The sequence below is a fragment of the Callithrix jacchus genome, chromosome 6 (assembly GCF_049354715.1).
Source record: "Callithrix jacchus isolate 240 chromosome 6, calJac240_pri, whole genome shotgun sequence".
Classification (NCBI taxonomy): domain Eukaryota; kingdom Metazoa; phylum Chordata; class Mammalia; order Primates; family Cebidae; genus Callithrix; species Callithrix jacchus.
Genome location: NC_133507.1, coordinates 156,256,058 through 156,271,091, shown reverse-complemented (window position 1 = coordinate 156,271,091; position 15,034 = coordinate 156,256,058). Strand labels below are relative to the sequence as shown.

Genomic DNA, 15,034 nt, shown 5'->3' with positions numbered 1-15,034 from the left:
GTCTGCTTCTCAGCAGATAAAAACCGTAAACAGGCCGGGCGCGGTGGCTCAAGCCTGTAATCCCAGCACTTTGGGAGGCCGAGGCGGGTGGATCACGAGAGATCGAGACCATCCTGGTCAACATGGTGAAACCCCGTCTCTACTAAAAATACAAAAAATTAGCTGGGCACGGTGGCGCGTGCCTGTAATCCCAGCTACTCAGGAGGCTGAGGCAGGAGAATTGCCTGAACCCAGGAGGTGGAGGTTGCGGTGAGCCGAGATCACAGCATTGCACTCCAGCCTGGGTAACAAGAGCGAAACTCCGTCTCAAAAAAAAAAAAGCAAAACCGTAAACAGCCACTCCATTCAGAGAATGACCCTCATTCTGCTCTCATGCCCCACGTGTACGGCGAGGACGGACTATCTGTACCTCCAAAGTATCCCCTTTTTTCCTGTCAAACAAATACGTTGGCACCCTTGCCTCTGCGGCCTGGGTTTGCAGGATCTAAGTCCACCCCAGAATCTGGTGTTTGAGGGCCAGGCCCTGGCCAAGGGAAGGCTCTCCTGGGTCACGATGGTTCCAGCCCCTGGGTTCTGTTTCCTGGGTCCCCAACACAGGAGACTGAAAGGACAGGGCCACGCTGATCCTGTGGCCAGCCACACCCCATCCACCAAAGCCCTGGGCTTCTTCAGTCAGGAGCCTATTCCTGTGTGATAGCTTGAGGAATTTCTAAAGAAATGTAGCATCCAAGCTGGGACAACCATTTCCTAGCAACATAGATGCAGACCGGCCTCCTGGCACACATCTACGCCTGGGCAGATGGCAGCCAGGTTCGGGTTACTTCACGTTCTTTTGAAATGAAGAGATCAAAGGCAGGGCGGAATCAGCATTCCCGCTGGCGGCTGATCCAGGCCCTCCTCGGAATCTGCTACGTTCGGGCAGCTCCTCCCTCTGCTGTGAATTCTAGAACCTTGTGTGACCTTCCGTTATCTGAACGTAGCCCATCTGCTTAGGGTACCCTGTGTCATGGCACTGGGAGCAGAAGATTCTGCTTGGGCCCATCCCTGCCAAATGCATGGCCTAATTTGTTTTACTTGTTTTGTTTTTAAATTGAGACAGGGTCTGGCTCTGTCACGTAGGCTGCAGTGCAGTGGCATGATCACAGCTCACTGTAGCCTTAACCTCCTGGGCTCAATCAGTCCTCCCCTCGGCCTCCTGATCTATAACTGCCACCAGCATGATTAGCTAATTTTTAGTAGACACCATGTTTTGCTAGGTAGCTCAGGCTAGTCTCGAACTCCTGGACTAAAGTGATGCATCTGCCTCAGCCTCCCTTGGATTACAGGCATGAGAACCACTGTATCTGGCTTGACCTTGGTTTGAGGACCACTGAGCTTCTCTGAGGCACATGTTCCCTTATCCGTAAAACGAGGCTGCTAAGGAATACTTGGCTCCCCCCACCTGTCCTTGAGAAGAAGAGTACACAACATAACAAATAGAGAGAGAGAGAGAGAGCCTGGCAAACTGCAGACCCCAAGGCACAGCTTAAATAGAAAACAAGCCTGCAGGAGAGTTCTCCAAACCCTGTGGTGTGACAGTTCTCTCCCGCAGCTTCCTCATCTCCAAACCTGATGTGGCCCCAGGACTGCATCATTTAAAAACTTACCCTCCGGCCCGACGTGGTGGCTCGCACCAGTAATCCCAGCACTTTGGGGAGGCTGAGGCGGGCAGATCACCTAAGGTCAGGAGTTTTAGATCAGCCTGGCCTATACAGTGAAACCCTTTCTCTGCTAAAAATACAAAAATGAGCCGGGTGTGGAGGCAGACACCTGTAATCCCAGCTACTCCAGAGTCTGAGGCAGGAGAATCACTTGAACCCAGGAGGCAGAGGTTGCAGTGAGCTAAGATTGAGCTACTGCACTCCAGCCTGGGCGACAGAGTGAGACTCCATCTCAAAAACAAAAAAAACAAAAGCAAAAAACACAGAAACACCTCAACCTCCCTTGAGAGCCAATTCATAATTCCTCTTCAACACCAAGCAGCCTCAACGATTCGTGAAGACCCTTCTTTCCATCACCAGCCCACAGGCTGCCTGGACGCTGCCTCTCGCCCTGGACCGTGGGTTTCTATGAACCCATCTAAAGAGCACCATGGACTTTCAGGGATTGTTCAGAAGACCAAATTCAACAAAAACTCTAAAGATAATTTTCAGAAGCCAGGCCTTCCCCGTTCTGTGAGTAGGCAAATAATATCTGCACTTAATGAAAAGCAAAAGAAATAAGAACTAAAGAAGGGGAGGGAGAACTTTACACTGGTTTCTGTTAAGGGTCATCTCCGTTTCAGCTATGCACCGCAGCCAAGACAGTCAGGACAGTCAGGTCCCAGCGCGGCTTATCTCATCTCCAGGTGTGACAGGCTTGTCTTAGGCCTTCTTCCAGCTCAGGGTTTGTTAACATTTCTTGAGGGTGCAAATCTTCTAAGGAATCTGACAAAGTCTCTGGCGGTTCTCTCTAGAAAACCACCTCCATCTGCAAAGTTCTGCATGTAGTTTCAGGGGCTTCCCGGGCCCTCCAAAAGGACCATGCCAAGGGCCCAGGGGCCCAGGATAAACATACGTGTTCTGTTACCTTCAGAAGACCAAAGCTGGGAAGAGCCGCAGATTCCCCAGGTCAAGCTGGAGACTGTGTCAACACCGTATAGAATTAATTTCTCAAAAACTGGAGGCAGAGACGAGGCTCTGCAGCCCAGCTGGGACACAAAAGTGAGCACTGTGTAAACGGGACTGATGGGCAATGACAAGGTAAGAAGGGAAAGGGGTCAAGTTGTGTTTACTGACAGCAAAGTCCAGAACTGCCTGGGGGAAGCTGGGGAAGGAAAGGGGTCAGAACAAGGAGACGCATGCCCACAAGCAGCTGGGGCAATGGGGGTACCACCAGTGCAGAAAAAGGCAGAATCTATGCAGGGGCTGCCGGCAGTGGGGACAGGCCCCAGTGTGTGAGGTGCCAGATGGCTGGTCAGACCCGGGACAAGTCCCTGACCTTTACATCTCTGCTTCCTCCTCTGCCAAATGCCAGGCTGGGCTCTGTGATGTTTCGAGTCCCTCTGGCCCTCGAACAGAGTGGAAAGGAGATTCTGGGCACACCACATGTGGGACTCCAGGACCCGCTCTGTGCAACGGGGACGTGACGTTGCAGCTTGACGTCCTCCACGTCAGCGGCTCAGGGACAGAGCATCACAGCCTGACCCCAAGATCCAGGCTTTCCATTCCGGCGAAGCCTCCTGCTGACCTCTTGGAAGGAGGGGCCCCGTGTTAATGACTCTGGCCAGTGGATCCTGCTAACCCCTCCTCTGACCTCCACATCCCCTGGGAACAGAGGGCAGCCCCAGATCAGCAGCCTGCATGGGAGAACAGCACGAATGAAATGCCAGGAACGGGGCAGCGACCCCCCCCCCACCGCCCCCGTCACATCAATAACGTTAACAGGGAAGCCACACAGCTGAGGCTCGCTCAGTGACCTCCATAATAGGTGAGAAAAGTGAGGCCCAAAGAGGCTCCAGGACTCGCTTAAAGTGATGGGGCTGTGGGAGTTCTGAAAGGAAGGAAGGAGGGAGGGGGGAAGGGAGGGAGGGGGGAGGGAGGGAGGGGGGAAGGGAGGGAGGGGGGAGGGAGGGAGGGGGGGAGGAGGCGGGAAGGAGGGAGGGGAGGGAGGGAGAGGGATGGGGGAGGGGGGACAGAGGGAGGGAGGGGGGAGAGGGAGGGAGGGGGAGGGAAGGAGGGAGGGAGGGGGAGGGAAGGAGGGAGGGAGGGGGAGGGAAGGAGGGAGGGGAGGGAGGGGAGAGGGAGGCAGGGGGATGGAGGGAGGGAGGGAGGGAGGGAGGGAGGGAGGGGGGAGGGAGGGAGGGAGGGAGGGAGGGAGGGAGGGGGGAGGGAGGGAAGCCCAGCTGAGGATGAATGAGTGCCACTTCCCCAATTGCCTGGGTACTGCCTGGCTCAGGCACACCCCCAGCCCGGACACCTCTGTGGCCTCACCCCCTCCCAAGATGCATCAGCGGTGGAGACCAGGTACAGGTGAATCAATCCACAGTGGACCCAGAGCTTAAGCTGGCACAACCAGCTGCTTCTGGGACCTGGATGCTGGGAAACTCAAAAGCGGCCCAAGGACAGGGCCTGCAAAGCGCTGGATGCACTGGCTAGGCCACTCCTGGGCCAGGTGTGTGCCTGTGAGCAGGGGCCAGGTGACAGAGCCAGATGCACAGGTTGGAGGAAAGCGTAATTTCTGATGACGAATTCATTCCTCAAAGTTTGAGAAGACTCACTATTTCTGGATTGCTCCAATAATCCTGCCTCCTTTTCTTCTTGACCAAGTCTGAGGGCATCTTTCATTCCTTTTTAGTTGTTGAGAACCTTCAGAGACACAGCTTCCAGCTTTACCCACGAGGAAACTGGGGCCAAGGAAATCGATTGCTGTAACATGTTATTGTTTCTGTCCATACTTGGTTAGAAGCTCTTTGCCTAGGTATTTTTCTGACCCAAGAATGAAAGACATCCAGGTGCCCTCCTTCCAAAACGGCAGTCTTCCCAGTCAACTTTAAATAATGAACCAACAGCAGGGTGGGGGCAACTCCAAACACAGAGACAGGAAAATCATGGCTCTTCTGATCTCACGGGAATGTTCTTCAAAAATGGGAGCAGATTTCAGCCAGGGAGGCAAAGGCTCTTGAAATAAACAATAGTGGAATCTATCCCCAAAGCCTCAAGTATGTTAAGAATCCCTCCTGTGTCCTCACGACACGCTTGCTTTGAGAAGGGTGTCAGGCAGGCTAGTTATGACACCACAAAACAAGCCTCTTCAGAAGGCAGGCGCCATTCTTAGTCCAATGTGTCACCGGGAATTCGGCTCACGCTTCTCTCTCTTCCGTCCAGATTCCCCAGCTTCCTTTTGGCAGCCGACGGCCTCACCAACGGGCACTCGAAGCAGTTTGATTCCCGAAGCTCTGCGGAAATCATCACTGGAATGCAGAGGCTTAGAGAGACGCTGAGCATGGCTTCCCGCTCTGCCACTGCAAGGCCCCAAGTGCCCTTCTCCTGTATTGGATTATCTGCTGATAACCTGAAGGTGAGGCCTGGCAGGTGGTGCAGAATCAGTACCTGCAGCCCACCTCCATGTCCATCAGGACAGTCCATGCAGACCTGATCATGCTATTAAGGATGCTTGCCTCTGCTGCTCTGTCCCAAGGACGTATGAAAGCCAGGATCTCGGTCACAGATGGAAGACCGTGAGAACTGAGCCCAGTGCAAACCTCAAAAGTAAACCGATTAGTGGTTGCCAGAGGCGGGGACGGGGGCAATGGGAGTGGTGACTTGCTGAGTACAGGGTGCTCCTCCAGGGTGATGAGGAAGTTTTGAAACGAGAGAGAGTGGTGGCGATGAGGCATCAGGAATGCACTTGATGCCCGGTGCGGTGGTCAAATGGAGGTTATGTGACTTTCACCTCAAAACCAAAACCAGGCCGGGAGTGGTGGCTCACGTCCATAATCACAGCACTTTGGGAGACTGAGGCAGGCAGATCACAAGGTCAGGAGATTGAGACCATCCTGGCCAACATGGTGAAACCCCGTCTCTACTAAAAATACAGTTAGCTGGGCATGGTGGCGCGTGCCTGTAATCCCAGCTACTCGGGAGGCTGAGGCAGGAGAATCACTTGAACCTGTGAGGTGGAGGTTGCAGTGGGCCAAGATCACACCACTGCACTCCAGCCTGGGTGACAGAGTGAGACTCCGTCTCAAAAAACAAATAATATCAAACAAACAAAAACAAAACCAATGAAGAAGCTAAGCAAACACACAGAGCTAGGAACGCTTGGAGACCCTCAGTCTGAGGGGGCCCCCGAAGACTTTCCACACCACCTGGGCAGGAGGTGGCCAGTAGCCCTGCCAAGAGCGGGTGACTCCCCTACCACCCATTTATTCACTGCACCCTTGACTGTCGTGTGAATTTACAGTCCAAAGAAAAAAAATCATCTTTACCCGTTCATTTTTAGGTCTCCTGTCTGTTTATTCCTACTGGCCAGAGCTAGAGTTGGGGGCGTGGCTCCAGCCCATGTGGCCCCTGGGCCCTCCCAGGCACTAGCTAAGCTAAGGGAACAGAGGAGTGGTTTAGGGGGCACACAAATGCGGACGGACTCCAGGCTGGGCTCCGGTACTTCTTAATCATCCTCTGAACTTGAAGTATTCCGGGTCTCTGAGTCCTCTGAGATGAGTTTCTCATCTGTGAAACAGGCAGGGCACTCCCAGGGCTTGAGCAGACACAACTTCAGGGGTGGTTGCTGAAGCCGCCAGAGGCTGAAGCTCACCCTTCCCAGCCATCAGTGGGACGGTGGGAACAACCACAGGGTGAGGACTTGCGGGCCCCGGTCTCCCCGCGGGCTCCATCCCCAGGGGAGCAGCTGTTGGCCTCCGTTTCCTCTGTCATTCATTCTGGTCTCAGGAGCATTTCTGCTCCTTCCTTTGTCCTGAAGGGCCACAGGCACCAGGATAAACTACCTCTGCCAGTGACGAGGTGGGATCCGAATCAGGTGGCAACTTGAACCTATGCGGCAGGAACTACATGCAAATCACAAACTTTGCCACGGGCAACACTCAGGGCATGGAAGTGGAAACTCTGGGCGGCTCCTTCTCTCCACCACCCCCAGGCAAATCAGACTGCGAATATTCAGAAGCAGGAGAAAACACTGCATTTATGCCTCTGGGAAAACAAGGCAAAACAAAAATTGTCTCAAAGTGTGGTAGCCTGCGGATGGTCTCTTTAATTGTTGTGGGGACCCATGCCCCTAAGCACCCCTAAACTCCACCCAGAGGCGCCTACAATGCTTCGCCCACTGTATCCAGGGCAAGTCTGGGTGTGCTTCCCTCGCCCGGTTCCTGGAAGCCTGTGTGCCTGCCACAGACAAGCGGGCACCGCTGTGGGATGTCACCACCCGTCCCACCCTCTTGCTCCTCTTCCCAGACGTCTTGCTGCCCCAGTAACTCTGACACAGGGCCAGAAAAAGCAAACTACATGCGTGCCACCCAAGGAAGTGCTGGAGCCCGAAAGAGACCCCCATTAGCTTTCTCCTGCCTTGCCCAGGATGGGGCCTCCTCCGGCCAACCCGCAAATCCAGAGCCCAGCAAGGCGAACATATGGGGGCACACAGGCTGCACAGCCCCTGGTTTCTCCCCAGTTTATCTACAGAGAAGAACCAAGCTGCCGTGCCTTTGATTTTAGAAACCCCCGCTTTCTGACCAATGCCAGGCCAAAAGAATGCCAGGAATGTGGATGCCTTTCAGGAGAGTTCACGGTAGCCCAAAGAGACCACAGCCTCCAGGGCCAGGGGCTGCACTTATAAGGAAAGGCCTCTGGTGGCCTCTGCCTAGGCTGAAGTGTTTCAAGTCACTGAAGCCCCAGTGGGCGGAGGATTGACCCCGGGACCAGAAAGCTCCTGAATTCCTCACATCACATCACAAGGAAAAGCCCTGAGCCTCGTGGCACATCTCAAACGTTCTCTCCATCCTAAGGCACAAGCAGATACTGGAAAACAAAGAGACAGGACAGAAAGGGTGGGGGGTGAAGCAGAAACAAAATCCAATCAGCTACCCTGTTTACAGGATTTAAAGAAAAACCCGAAACAGTTCAAGTAGCTGCCTGCTTGATTTGGAAGGGCTTTTGGAATTCAAACACGGCCTGGGTAGGAATCGCACTGTGAGCGGTGGCTTCTCGGCTCCCCCTTTGGCCTTGAGCATCCGAATGTGGTGTTTACCTTTCCGCTTGGTGGGGAAAGGCTCGTACGTTGCCTTGTTTTCCGCCTCCACGAGACAGTCTTGCTCTGTCGCCCAGGCTGGAGTGCAGGGGCGAGATCTCAGCTCACTGCAACCTCCATCTCCCAGGTTCAAGCAATTCTCCTGCCTTAGACTCCTCCCAAGTAGCTGGGACTACAGGCATGGGCCACCACGCCCAGCTGAGTTTTGCATTTTTAGTAGAGATGGGGTTTCACTGTGTTGGCCAGGCTGGTCTCGAACTCCTGACCTAGGGATCCACCCACCTCAGCCTCCCAAAGTGCTGGGATTACAGGCGTGAGCCACCGCACCCAGCCTCATATATTGCTTTTTAAGCAAATAAAGGCTGTGCCCTATTCCTTCTACTGCCAACCAGGAGGATAAAGGCCAAGAACAGCCAAGAAAACATCCAGGAACATTTTACCAGAACACCATTTAATCCAGCTCTTCCTCACCAACGCCAGCCAAGGCTTCCTTGGAATATTTTCTGCCAGTGGGTCTCAAGGACACCTGCTCCCCCGACGCCCCAGGGAGGGTGGCCTGTAACCGCAGGTCCGTTCCCATCTTGTCGCAGGTCCTTCTGCGACATGAAGACAACCCCTCTTTTGTTCTCAACGCATCACATGAGGGGACGAGGGCACAGCCAACCCGGGCTCTGTCCCGCAGCCACTGGTGGGGAATGAGCTGCTAGGCTGGCTTTCTCAGAAGAGTGAGAACGGTCCATGGGTGTCCCTGAAAGGGGATTCGCGGAAAACAGAAACACGGGCTGTTCTGAGAAGGCGCCGGGGCCAGGTTTCTGGATGCCAGGATGACAAACGACCGTCTCACGATGGGGACAACACCGTGGGCTTTGAGGACAGGAGGAGAGCACCACAAGGGACAGGCCTGCAGTGCCTGTGAAAGGTCAACTGTCACTGGAAGCTTCCAGAGCTTTCTCCCTCCTGCAGCTGCTCTGCACACGTCTGGGCCTGTCTCCCCACGGGTCTGGCACCTTGGTAATGACACGGTAAAGCGGGTCCAGGTAGGGAAACCCACTCACAGCGTGCCGACACTGCCTACCTGGCACAGCTCAGCCTCCCGACGTCAGGGAAGTCCCAGGACACGACAGCCTCTCATCCAGGAGAGAAGGGAGATGCTGCAAGACAAGAAGGAAACACGAGTGAGCTGCGGTCCCATCCCACGCAGAATCAGGCCTGTGCTTCCCGCCAGGGCCCCTCCATGTCCTGGAGGGCAGACATGCTCTGCATGCAGTGCGTGTCCACAGCAGGTGAGGATGGGGGCGGACATCACCACGCGCCCCAGATCCCCTTCACCGAGGCCACCCAGAACTGTCTCAGTGGAAGGACCCCTCCCTGAGGCCATACCAGCCCCTTTCCTTGGCCAGCCTGCACCCAATGACCAGCGCAGGGTAACAAGGCCTGCCCCTCACCCTATCCTGACTCGGCGTGACGCAGCAGGCCATCCTAGGCCAGAGCTCCCGTGGGGTCGGCGACAGGCTGTGTGGAGGCTGTGTTCCAGCTGCGTCCCAGCCTCACTGTCCTCTGCCCTTGCTGTTGTGCTTCCCAGCAAACCTAAACATCCCGCCCAGTGGCCTCTGCGTCACAGTCCGCTTCACGGGGAGCCCTGCCTATGACAATAGCTTATTGTGCCTTTTCTCACCCCAACGCTGAGTTTCTCCGTCACCTGCCATTACTTCTGCTGCAACAACTGACATCGCTAATGCAGCAGAATATCTCACAGCTGAGCCCCGAAGACGAACCCCAGACACACTGCAGCAGTGGGGTCTCCTCAAGTCACACGGCGCTGACATCACTATAGAGCCGATGCCTTTGAGAGCAGAACTGGCCAACACTGATGCGACAGGCAGGACTGCAGGTGCCACCACGACCCCCTCCCCCTCAGGCTGACCTTCTCTACAGGTATAACAGAGCGGCCCCAGCCATCAGAGGAATGTGGGACCTCATCAGACGGTGAAAGAAGGAGGGGAAATTTCCTTGTGGACACCATCCCAAAATCATGGCCAGTCAGCCTCCGCAGAAACCAGACAGCCCAGAACAGACCTCCACCCGTGTAAATATTTAACATGCCATTAGAAGGAGCATCAGAACCACCCAGGAAGGAAAGAATCATTCCCTGTGATGCTGGGACAGCTGGCTGCTGTTCAGAGCACAGACTCCTTGTTCGGCGCTTCAACTCGGACCTAAAGACAAAATGAATTCCAGATCAATAAAAAGGTATGAGGGAGAGAGGGAGGGAGGAAAGGAAATCGCCCATTAGGTAACAGCAAATCTAGTTGTGTCGCTGGTCTCTATGTAGACACCGACCTTCTAAGTGTCCAAGCGGTGTACAAAATCACACAGGCAAAAGGAAAAGAATCAACGAACGCTACGAAAAAAGCCACCACAAGGTGACAAAATACATGCACAAATACAACAAAAGATCTGAAACCAGAGGAGACAAACACAAAAGGTGGGAAGAGATAGGCAGATGGCAGGTGCCACCGTGACTCCCGCGCAGCCACCCGAACCCAGGCTGACTTTCTGGACACGAATCACAAGGCAGCCCTGTTTACGGCACAGAAGGCAGGATGCCACCATCCGTCCATCCCCCTCCTTTGAGACAGGTCTACTGTGTTGCTCAGAGCTTTTCAGAATATTTCTCAAAGTGCTTGTTCTCCAGAGTCACGTCAAGGCAGAACAGTTGAAAACCTCATCATTGTAAGAGAAAAAAAAAGGGCACTGAGAAAAAACCTGGGGGCAGTGAAAACATGAAGGTGCTGTCTTCGTGGGTACATATCCCCGGGGGAAGTGAAAACATGAAGGTGCTGTCTTCGTGGGTACATATCCCCGGGGGAAGTGAAAATATGGAGGTGCTGTCTTCGTGGGTGCATATCCCCGGGGGAAGTGAAAATATGGAGGTGCTGTCTTCGTGGGTGCATATCCCCGGGGGAAGTGAAAATATGGAGGTGCTGTCTTCGTGGGTGCATATCCCTGGGGGCAGTGAAAATATGGAGGTGCTGTCTTCGTGGGTGCATATCCCTGGGGGCAGTGAAAATATGGAGGTGCTGTCTTCGTGGGTGCATATCCCTGGGGGCAGTGAAAATATGGAGGTGCTGTCTTCGTGGGTGCGTATCCCTAGGGGCAGTGAAAATATGGAGGTGCTGTCTTCGTGGGTGCGTATCCCTAGGGGCAGTGAAAATATGGAGGTGCTGTCTTCGTGGGTGCGTATCCCTGGGGGCAGTGAAAATATGGAGGTGCTGTCTTCGTGTTTCCTGGTTTTTCTAATTTTTCTTTTCTTTCCTTTTTTTTTGAGACAGAGTCTCACTCTGTCACCCAGGCTCAAGTGCAGTGGTGCGATCTTGGCTCACTGCAATCTCCACCTCCCTGGTTTGGGCAATTCTCCTGCCTCAGCCTCCCAAGTAGCTAGGACTACAGGTGCACAGCACCACGCCCAGCTAATTTTTGTGTTTTTTTGGTAGAGACGGGGTTTCACCGTGTTGGACAGGATGGTCTCAATCTCTTGACCTCATGATCTGCCTGCCTCGGCCTCCCAAAGTTCTGGGATTACAGGCATGAGCCACCATGCCCGGCCTTCTTTCTGATTGTAAAAGCCACTGCACCAGTGTCTCTGTACACCCAGTGTCGCTTCTTTCCTTTGTATCCCAAGCCCCTATGCCCTGGTCAGGGTACTTAGAATCTCCAGCCTGAACTCTGGGCAGGCACTGGCCCCACTGTGCCCCTTCATCAGGTGGGTTCATCTCGGGCTGTCATAAAGTGCAGACCCGGGACCTGCCTCAGTGGGGTCCCCCCTGAAGTGGCTGAGGTTATTACTAGGCCAGTGAGGAAAGGAGGAGAGGGTGAGTCCCATGACACAGAAGATCACCCTAAGAGAACGTGTGGCCCAAACATCAGCTGACAGGAAACCCACCACCTGGGTTCATCTCAGCCACCTCACTCTGCCCGGGGCACTTCCCGACACAAGCCCAAGGGGGAGACAGCAAGTGTATTTTCCCTGCCCCACCAAGTGCTCCCAGAAGGAACCCTCCTCCCCTCACAGGAACTCCCCGGCCTCCCAGGCTGTGGGCAAGGCCTAGACCGAAGACTGCCAGCTGCGGTCCAGACCCACAGCCCACATGGCGGGAACATGTCCATCTCCAGCAGCCCCCGATGCCTTCCTCTTTATGACACTCCTCCCCTAGCTCTCTCCACCCACCTCGGTTGTGGGGGCTGCTGAGGCCACGGAGATCCCTGGAGAGCCGCCCTCCAGCAGCCCCGAGGAAAATGACCTGTGTGTGGCCTGCATGTGGCCTCAGCCTCTCCATCCTCGCTGCTGCCCAGCTCTCCCCAGGCTGTCCAGCTCCCGCCCCCAAGGCACAAAATAAATCTTTGCTGGACAACTCCAGATGCCACCTCGTCCCAACTCCAAAAAGCTGCCGTGCTTCCATCTCTAAAGAGAGGTTGCGTTGACAACACCCTCCGTCACTGTGGTTTTGGTGCTGATTCTCTTCGCATTTTTGGAGAAGGGCCCTGCAAACCCTCTGAAGCTTTCCTTCTGGCAGGTTCTTTAGGCAGTGCCTTTACTTAATGGCCTCACAGTCCTGAAGCTGAGCTGCATCTCATCACATAAATCCCCGGCGGGCTCCCTGGACAGACGGATGACTGGGTAAACTCACTCCTCATGCCTAAGTATGGGTGGACCCAGCTTCCCTGACAGGGGACCCAGAGATTCCAGCACTGGACTCTGGGCAGGGACAGGTGTACACGTGGCACCACTGGCCCCCTCAGTGCTGGAGTGGAGGGGAGGAGGGAATCTAGTTCTAACTGTCATGTCTGGGAGGTTCCAGTGGATGGATTCAGTGGACAGGACCTCTGGCCCCTTTCCACCTCCCCAACTCCTGATCAACTGCTCCAGAGGCCCAAGGTCTCTGGACAAGGACCAGCCTTGCTGAGAAGAATGGGACACGATCTTTCATTCAAGCCCTGTTCTCCCACGGGCACCACCATACACCAGTGTGGGCCCATCAGCCCTCAGGGGCCCCAAGAAAACCATGCGTCTTAGTGTGGGTGGATCAAGGTAGCCTCAAGTCTGAAGGTGCCTTATTCTCCGGCTGTTTCAAGAAACATCAGTGTTGTCCTTAACCATGATTGGGGGCAAATCTCCACAAACCACAATGCCAAGAAGACAAGATTCTGTTGGTCAAAACACAAGTGTCCTCTCCCACAGGGCACTGCAGGGAGAAGGGCAGTTATGTCACTCTGTCCGTCTGAGTAGCTGTTTCAACAGCGGCTGACAGTCTCAGCTGATGACAAATCCGCAGAGGGTTCCTCCCACCTCAGTGGGTCTGGAAGGGCGAGTGGATAAATGACAGGTGGCTCGTGGTCCTCACCCCGCCACATTCAGACAGGAAGCTATGTTCATACACAGAGAAGCCCACCGTCATCTACATCCCAAATCCTCATTCCAGGCAGTCACCAAGACAGCTGTTCCCCCCATTTCCCAAATGTTACGGATGGAATTGTGTGCCCCCAAATTTCCATGTTAAGTCCTAATCCCCGGCACCGCAGAATGTGACGTTATTTGGAGACAGAGTCTTCGAGGCATAATCAAGCTAAAGTGAGATAATCAGGTGAGGCCCAAGCCAATATGACCTCATGACTTTATAAAAGGGGGGATTAACAGACATGCACACAGAGAGGAACAGGTGACAGGAGGAGGGAGTTGGGGGTGAGGCTTTACCAGCCGGTGGCCACCTGCAAACCCCCAGAAGCTAAGGGAGAAAAGCCTGGAACGGATTCTCCCTCAGCCTTGGAAGGAACCCGCCCTGCTGACACTAGCCTCGGACTCCCCGTCTCCGTTCGTGTAAGACAATCCGTTTCCGCTGTGGAAACCACCCAGCAGTTGGCGTTTCATTGACAACAGCCCCACCTAATGAATTCATCAGACCTTAGAGTCTCCACCTGCGACTTGGGAAAAGGCATTCTCATGGCTCTGCCCATCTCAGAGGCTGCTGAGGGAGTGACAGATTTGAAAATGCTCCATGAACTCTTCACCCAGCTCAACCCACACGCCGGCCTGTGCTGACCGCACCGAGAGCTGGTCCACACTGCAGAGCTGAGTGTTTCAGGCCAGACTTCCATGCGCTCCTGGTGAACATGCAGGAACACCCAAAACGCATTTGGGTCTAACAACCCCAGTAGTTAGGGGACATGGTTCTTGAAGGGTTGAGGTGAAGCATATTTTAGGCTGGTTTGGGGTAAACTGGAAAACTTGTAAGTCTACTTCTTAGATTTCCAAGCTGCCACAGTGGACATCGATGGAGCCATCGGCCAGAGGAGCCTCTATATTCTGTATCCCTGACGGCTGGATGGTGGGGTCACTCCATACTCACCCCCCTCCATACACCAGAGCCAGCCAGCAGAACCAAAGTACACAGCAGAACTAAACACAGGCTGAGGGCCTGGGACCAGAGGCGTTTCGGATTTCAGGTTTAGGAACATCTGCATATACACAATGAGATGCCTCGCAGATGGGACTCCAGTCTAAACACTACATTCATTTATGTCTGTTTCTTTTGAGACAGAGTCTCACTCTGTCACCCAGGCTGAGCGCAGTGGTACAATCTTGGCTCACTGCAACCTTTGCCTCCCAGGTTCAAGCGACTCTTCTGCCTTAGCCTCTAGCTGGGACTACAGGTGCCTGCCACAATGCTTGGCTCCTTTTCTGTATTTTTAGTAAAGACAGGGCTTCACCATGTCAGCCATGGTGCTCTCGATCTCCTGACCTCATGATCGGCCCACTTCAGCCTCCCAAAGTGCTGGGGTTACAGGTATGAGCGCCCATGCCCAGCCTAAATTCATTTATTTTCATCTGTACCTTAGACACGTAGCCCAAAGGTGATCTAATATAACATTTTAAATACTTTTGTTCTGAAGTTTTTGACTGCAGCCCGTCAAACCTGTCACGTGAGATTAGGTGTGAAATTTTCCACGGTGGCATCACGTCGGTGCTGAAAAAGTTTCGGAGTTTGCAATATTTTGGATTTCAAATTTTTGGATGAGAGGTGTTCACCCTGAAAATTCTTGCCCAAATAAGAGGCAAACTACAGCCCGTGGGCCAGATCTAACCTGGCCACGGGTCTTTGCATGGCCGGTGAACAAAGGATGTCTTTCTATTTTTAAGTAGTTGGTGGGGAAATAAAAAGAGTAATATTTTATGATGTGGAAATGATACGAAATTTAAGTC

General features: G+C 53.9%; 1 protein-coding gene across 3 annotated transcripts in view; it reads right to left on the bottom strand.

Annotated features, from left to right (window-relative positions):
• The window catches only part of SH3BP4 (SH3 domain binding protein 4), a 102,287-nt gene that overhangs the window by 50,063 nt on the left and 37,190 nt on the right, over nt 1-15,034 (bottom strand). For 2 of the 3 annotated variants that reach the window (XM_002749914.6, XM_035306114.3), the window contains exon 2: nt 8,852-8,927. The gene's annotated coding sequence lies outside the window, so the exon portion shown is untranslated. Of the gene's footprint in view, nt 1-8,851; nt 8,928-9,221; nt 9,336-15,034 lie in introns of those variants that run through there. The other variant, XM_035306115.3, reaches the window with a different exon arrangement.